Source organism: Taudactylus pleione, unplaced genomic scaffold, assembly GCF_031769625.1.
Source record: "Taudactylus pleione unplaced genomic scaffold, aTauple2 ptg000562l, whole genome shotgun sequence".
Classification (NCBI taxonomy): domain Eukaryota; kingdom Metazoa; phylum Chordata; class Amphibia; order Anura; family Myobatrachidae; genus Taudactylus; species Taudactylus pleione.
Window position 1 is genome coordinate 2,364,633 of NW_028284964.1, and position 7,627 is coordinate 2,372,259.

Here is a 7,627-nt window from a genome sequence, read left to right on the forward strand (position 1 = left end):
CCAGTATCCCCTCTACGTTTGGGGATAGTCAGCCTCTTTATTTGGCTTGTTCCAAACCTTTTGTATTAATTACTACGAGCTCGAGGTTCTTTTTGTGCTAAATGTATTTTTCCGCAGCAAATATTAAAAATTAATTAGATTCTATCTGGCCGTGCCTGAAGAATTGAATTGTTAAAGCCGCAATATTCAATTTGTATCACTTTAAATTCAAGAACCTTATTCTTTCCCCACCTTAATCAAAATACTGCATTTCTGTCTTGTGTGAAGTAAATTAAATGCCGTCTTTTGGGAGCTCAAATTATTTAATTCATTTTTTTTTTGTGCGTGCGTGTAACATTATTCTAAGTATTGTATCCCCGTTGTTAGTAAAATATTCTGGTTTCTGAGATTTAATTATTTCTTTTCACAGCATTTTACAGTAATTATAATAATCCCTTTCATGAATACTAATAGCACTTATTTGGCAGCGACATTATGCTGGAAAACACTTTGTGGGATACATATATAAATTAGAAATCCTTTGTTTTATTTTCGTGCATCGCTGAGGCCTGACTTATTAAAGGTTATTGTCATACGAACGTTCTATATCTAGCGGTGTCTGCCATTTTCATGCTTGAGTTCAGTTGGTGCTCTCGCGATTTGATATATATTTTTAATGCCTATTATTTGGCAAGAATCTGAATCTCTGGAAAGGTTCATCCAATGGTTTTTTCAATCATATTGTGTCAAGAGGAGCACGTAAAGAGCAAGTAAGAACAATTTGCATGTCTCCAAAAACAATCTAGGGTGCAGTATGATCCTTCATCATTTTGTTCTGTGAAACGGTATCTGTGTTCACTTAAGAAGGCTCTTATTGCGTTATTTATAATGGAGAGCTGAAGTAAGCTAGCTCACTATGGGCTCTATTTACTACAATCCGCATATTGAATGCGGATTGTAGTGTGATATTACCGAGTGAATTCGCATTGCGAATTCAGGCAATATCACAGGGATTTACTATAAATCCCTTGCAGGGACAGAGCTTGCGATAAAGCTCTGTCCCTGCGGATCCCATCCGCACTCTAGTCGCGGTACTTTCAGAAAAAATACCGCGACTAAGAGCCCGCGCATGCGCCGACCCACCGTCGCTGCTACCCCCACCGACGCTAAGCCCCGCCCCCGGCACTAAGCCCCGCCCCCCGCGATAGTTTTAGTAACTATGGTCGGATCACATTTCCCATTACAATTATGGGAAATGCAATCTGCTTTACTAAACATAAGTGATACTTAGGGGTTGGAGTACAATTTTACTAATTCTACTCCAATTGCCCTGTAATAACTACAGGTGAAACTAAAATAATGTGAAAAGGGTGTGAAAACACCCTTTTTCACTTTATTTTAGTAAAAATAATGTTAATAAATAGAGCCCTATGGGACTTATTCAGCGCTGCACACATATTTCCAATGGTCGGGAATCTGCACAGGCGCCAGACCCATACTAAGCATGTGCAGTACGGGTCATGTGTGTGTTCGCACGTTGAGTGGCAGCAAACTGTCAGTGATTGACAGTCTGTTGCTGTTTAAGGGAGGGGGTGGGGAGGCAGCGATGGCCTCCGTTTCATAAAACGGAGGTGTGTCGCTGCCTTTGGGGGGAGGGAAGAGGCCAGGATTTCCGTCAGCTGACGGAGATTTGATGGCCTGTTTCCCTCATCTGCAACGGCCAGTCTGCGTGACCCCATGGTCACTCTGTCGGCCAGGGATCACACAGATGATCCAATGCTGCATCCATGGATTCAGCCCAGATCATTAATGCATGCAGGAGGCATGCTGCCTCCTGCAGCATTAATATAATTGCAAGGACGGAATTGCAAATCTGCTTGCGTGCAGCTTGCAATTCCATTCAGTACTGAATCACCCACTATACCTGTACTGGCCAACGTTACAGTGGTCCCCTATGGCAGATCCTGGAGGGGGAAGTGCAGATAGGTGAAGGGGGTTCTGTTTCGTGAATTGCATCATCGAGGCCATATAACCCACCACAATTGACAGTGTGCAGGGACACAAGAATGCAAATGATGTCATTGAGCCCTGGGACAGTCGACATAACTGGGGAAATCGGTGGAATCCAGGAGGCTGGCCTACTCTCCTGGGAGGATGGTAGAGCTCGCTGAAAATAAGGAGTCTCCTGGACATACCAGGAGGGTCGGCAGGTGTGCTATAAAAACCAGGTGACTAAGAATCACAGTAGGTGAGGATAGAAATGAGGAAAAATGTCAAAACTGTTCCATGGAGTATTCACATCATTCCACATGTGATCGCAAACCTCCTCATCTATTTCCTGTGGAATTTTAGCAACCGTGTTCTCAGACTTACCCCAACCATGCCACACAGCGGCGGAATGAATCGGCCTTCATTGTACCAGCTCTATTCACAAGCTATACATTTTGCAAAATGTGACATGACCAACACAATGCAATACGCACAATCGTTTCTATCACCGGAACGCCACAACTCTCATAAACCCGCTCGATTCATGCTAATTTTTGCCACAATTTTGCTCATCTCTTGGTGCAGAAGGAGACACATTCTTTAAGTTTTGCCTGCTCTCATGCTGCACTGCCAGTTCCCCTATGCCTTTGATTTTAATTGGAGATTTCATCAGGCTCTCAAAACACAGAGAAGTCTAGTGGAATCCACCCAAGTGTGAATAAGCCCTTAATAACATCCTCAAAATGCTCACAGAACCAAACTGTATTTATATCCTAACCTTCTGCCTTCTAACTACTCTGGCATGTGCGTTTTAATGTAAGGGGACCAGGGACGTGGCTTCACCTCAGGCATTAACAGTGACATCTGTGAGACACTTTACAACTTGACTCCGGAGAGAGACGCTTAGGTAAGGTGCTTTAGGAGAAAAGGTCAACAAACCTCATAATCCCTTTACTGGATACATGTGGAGCTCTCCTTGCAGCTACATGCAATTATCTGAAGAGTTGAGACTATTTATAAGCAATGTTTTCTTTTTATTTTTTTTATAAAGTTAATGGTTTAGGCGCTACAAAAATGATGAGCTCCTCTTCATCGAAGCGCAATCTGCTCCATCTGTTGGGGTATTTTAAAGACGAAGAAGCCGTTTTTAATGTGAGAAAGTTAATGCTCTTTGACTCTCAAGAGGCAGCTTAGAAAGTAAATTTGAGGCATTATTGTATCAACATTGATATTCCTGGGAAAGCCAGAGAGGCTATTATTAGTAATTTTCCAGCAAGATGATGGATTTAACGAAGTCGTTAAGTTGCATAATGTTCGGGGGCTGTTTCTTGTTACCTACTAGTTACATGTTTTAAGGTCTCAATAAACATGTTGACTTATAAAGTGCAGACTGCACATGTATCTACTGTGATCGCTGGTTATAGCATCTGCTTTCAGCACTCTCTTGGCGGGGGAGATGTACAGCTTCCCATGGGATGTGGTTAACTTACCGCTACGCTGGAAGTCCGACCTGGTACTAAAGATAGGCATCTAAATCCTGACGCCTACCTTTAGCCAGAAGCTGAAATCCTGACAGCCGGCATCTCGAACAAAGGTAAGTGGGGACTGTTAGCCGAGGGGGGGGGGAAGGGTTAGAGTTCCCCCCCCAGGAGAATTAGGTTTAGGGTGCGGTAGGGAGGGGGGTTAGGGTTAGGCACCACCAAGGGCACTTAGGGTTAGGCACCACAGGGGGGAGGTTAGGGTTAGGCACCACTAAGGGAGGGTTAGGGGGGAGGGGAGGGTTGGGGAAACATACCAGCCCAAGTTGGGATCTCCACTGTTCAGGCTTCTGGCGTCGGTATTACATCTGCCAGGAACACATCCGGCGGCATATCCTACTGATTCTCTTCCCATGCTACTATGCTCAAACTGCTGGTGTCTGCAATGTAATGGGGTAGTGGGGCAGGGACTGCCACGAAACTTGTAGCCTGGGGGGGAGCGCACAGCACTGGCCCATAGTTAATGATCATTGGGCCCATCTATATGATGACAGTTCCAAAGGCGCAGTGTGACTGGCTGTGTGCCAGTGCAGCCTATAGTTTCTCTACCTATGTTGGAACAACAAGTTCCAGCTCGCCTCCTGACAAGGCATACTGGACTTTGTATTTCCACATCACTAAAGGGCCAGAAGCACTGATAAAAGCAAAATGCCATTGACTAAATTTAACTTATATAAAAACAATGATATTAAATTATATCTGTTTTATAACAGAACAGGTATTGTGGCGCAACGATATCATAGTAATACTTACACTGTAATACTTTACCGCTATCAGGGTTCGCCCATCAATGAATCTGGCATTTGTGCATACAGTGCCTCTTAAAACCCCCATGTGTTTTGAGCTTGAGGAATAGGACCTGTTATGTGTCAAATGTTTAATATTCAGTAACTCAGACAAAAATCAGCAGATTGCGCTTACCTGCCATCTTCAGGCTGTTTCAGGCAGCTTCTGATCAGCAGTCACCTGGACTCAGGGATGGACTGGAGCTTCAGTCCAGCCCTGGCATTAATCCCTGCAAGTGCACCGTAGGCATGCGTGTTCATGAAAAGGGGTCGTGGCCTCAACGGACAGGAGTGTGGTTTTGCAGCACGGGGCATGGCCTCGCCACACCCTCACGTTTCTCAGTATCCCTGCTGAGCAGTGCACCGGAAGGCGGAGCGGCTCGGCCAGGGTACAGCTGCTTGGCCAGGGTTTCAGTCCAGACTGGGCCTTCAGGCCATCGGCCCTTCTGGCATTTGCCAGAAGTGCCAGATGGCCAGTCCGGCCCTGCCTGGACTCCAGTGAGGAGGAAATTTAGGGGGGAAGAGTGGGGAAGTGGAAGAAGGGGTAGCGGGAGAAGGTGCAAGAACAGAGGGAACATGTGTTGTGAGGGGCACAGGGCATTGGGTGGTGGAGGCAAATAGTAGAGGAAGGCGAGAGCGTCATTACAGATGTGTCCTCTTGTTTACTTTCCGCTACTGCAGCAAAAACGTGACATGTATGCCGCAAAAATGTGCCCACTAAATGTGCTGTGTTCGGACCCACGATACATAGGACCGCCTGGTGCAAATGCTCCCGCAGCCTGGCGTACTGTGCCGTGCACAGAAAATCGCATGGCATGATGCGTGTGCACGTTTGCCGCTTTTGCGGCAACAATGTAAAAGGACACATCTGTATGTTAAGAGGTGTAAAGGGAAACAGACACACAAATGGAGAGAAGGAAAAGACAGATACCAATTGTGCAGAAACACACAAACACAAAGGGCTGAGAGAGTCAAACATTACAAAGATACAAAATTAGAGATAAAGAGGTGGAAAGAAAGGGACAAATACACGGAAGATACAGAAATGTACATGAACATACAGGAGGTTACAGAATCACATCTTGGGAGAGAGAGAGAGCTTACACCTGTTTTCCAGTTTGTCCCATGCATTGTACTTGACAGGACAAAGTGACAGGTCAGCTCCGTGGTGGCTTTGTTTGGGCTTTGACTGGGGCTTTTGGCTGATTGCTACACAGAGACACAGCCAACAAATCCACCTCTCTACCCTTTATAACTCATGTTATCTCTTACAACAAATGCAACATAACTGGGCACTATCATACAACTAGCCCGCACTCAGCAAACAACCTCTCCTCCCATCAGATTTGTAACAACACGGAAGCCGCCGTGTCGGCCTTAATCTCCAGGTGATTGCACAGATATAGACAGAAATGGTATATGTACTGTAATAGATGCACATTTATTACTCACGGCATCAAGTGACAATGAGATTGCAAGGAACTTCGACTGGTCTCCGCCAAGAATGGCGGAGGTTTTTTTTATTTATTATTATTCTAGCACAGGTAACTCCTGGATTAAAAGGAGAAAAGTACCCAGTATGCCTATGCAGGTGTTTAATAAGGCTTTGTAAGGGGGCTTTGAGGAGTTTTTCTTTATTACAGATGTTTTTAGTAAACTTATGTCTGTAGTTTGTGTTACTTTTTCCCCTGGTGTCAGGGCAAGCTGGCACTTGTGGTTCTCCACACATCCACCACCCACGTGCCAGTTATTATATCTTACCCCTGGCACCATTAAAAAGTTTGATTTATTAAAAAAAAAAACACCTTATTTTATCATTTTATTTCCTCTTAAAAAATAAATATTTCCCTTTCCTTAAATTGTTTTATTATAGCAAGAGTATGGGAAGAAAATATAGTGTACAGAAATATCACCAAATCATTAGTGGATAAATGTGCCATCGCATGCCTAAGATTTTTACTCAGAGTCCATTATAAAGCTCTCAAAATATCCTCTGACAATTGGCGCTATTATTTCTGTATCCTGTTTTGAAACTTTTCTGATTTTGGAGAAGAACAGTGGCCTCTTCCATTAGTAAAAGTAAGCTAATTATTCGGATGTAACGTTTTGAGAAGTGTATTTGTAAGAGGAACAATTTGTTGCAATATTCTTTGACCAACCTTATGCTAGAACTTTCTGAGTCACATTGAGTCACTTTCTGCTCTGCTACTGGTTGATTTCAGTTCCATCGGCAAAACTTACCTGAAAGATTCTGAGACAAACTGAGTCCTGGTTCGGTTCTGCAGTCAGTTCAGAAATCGGATTTGAAAACCGAACTCTGGTTTTGGATTGCTTGTAAACAGGTCCAAATTATACAATTTTAGCTGTTTTATTGAATTTTCTATCGATTTTCGTTGAATTCAAACCATAACACTTGGGGATGATTTTACCATAGCCATAACACAATGATGAATTAGGGCCTGATTCAGACCCGCTCGCGAGCGCTGAGCGCTCGCAAGCGGGTCGATGGTGCCCAAGTGCACATGCGCACGACGGAGGCGGCTCCGTCGTGCGCATGTGCGAGACCTGAATAACGACCGCCTGGTTAAGGGTCTCGCACCAAAGGGGACGTGCTGTCGATGGTGATTGACGGAGGCATTCCCATGGGCCCCACTGACATCACTAGTGATGTCAGTGGGAGCCAAAAGCAATCCTGGGCTTGCGGCAGCGAGACCCTACCACAAGGGTCTCGTCGCAAGCCCGATGGTCGCGATGGTCTTGACCATCATTTTGGTCCAGCTCTGAATCAGGGCCTTAGAACCAAAACACTTGGGGATGGTTTTACCATAACCAAAACATGATGATGAATTAGAACCAAAACCAAAACACGAGGGTCCACAAACATCTCTAATTATTTTATTGGGGTGAGGATCTAATTAATTTTAACAAGATGGTGAATATGATCCCTTACAGACTCATAAATCGACCTTTACTAAATACTGCATACCCCTAACTATCTGCTCTTCAGTATTTTACAGTTTAATACAACTACAGTATTTCCAGATGGGATGTAGTTATGAGACCGGAGGCCACATGGCCGCCGGTCTGAATCCCGACACTCTAATCCCGGAAAGGGATTTAACATAGGCGTCGAAATACTGATGCCTATGTGAATCCCGACAATGGAACGCAGAGAGAACTCTGGAGCGATTGCCCTCTGCCGGGGATGAGTATACACTTTAGGGACCCTCGGAGGGATTAGGCACCCCCCCAGGGAGGGTTAGGGTTAGGCTAGGGAAAGGGGGGTTAGGTTTAAGCACATGGGGGGAGGTTTACAGTGCGGGGAGGGGGGGTTAG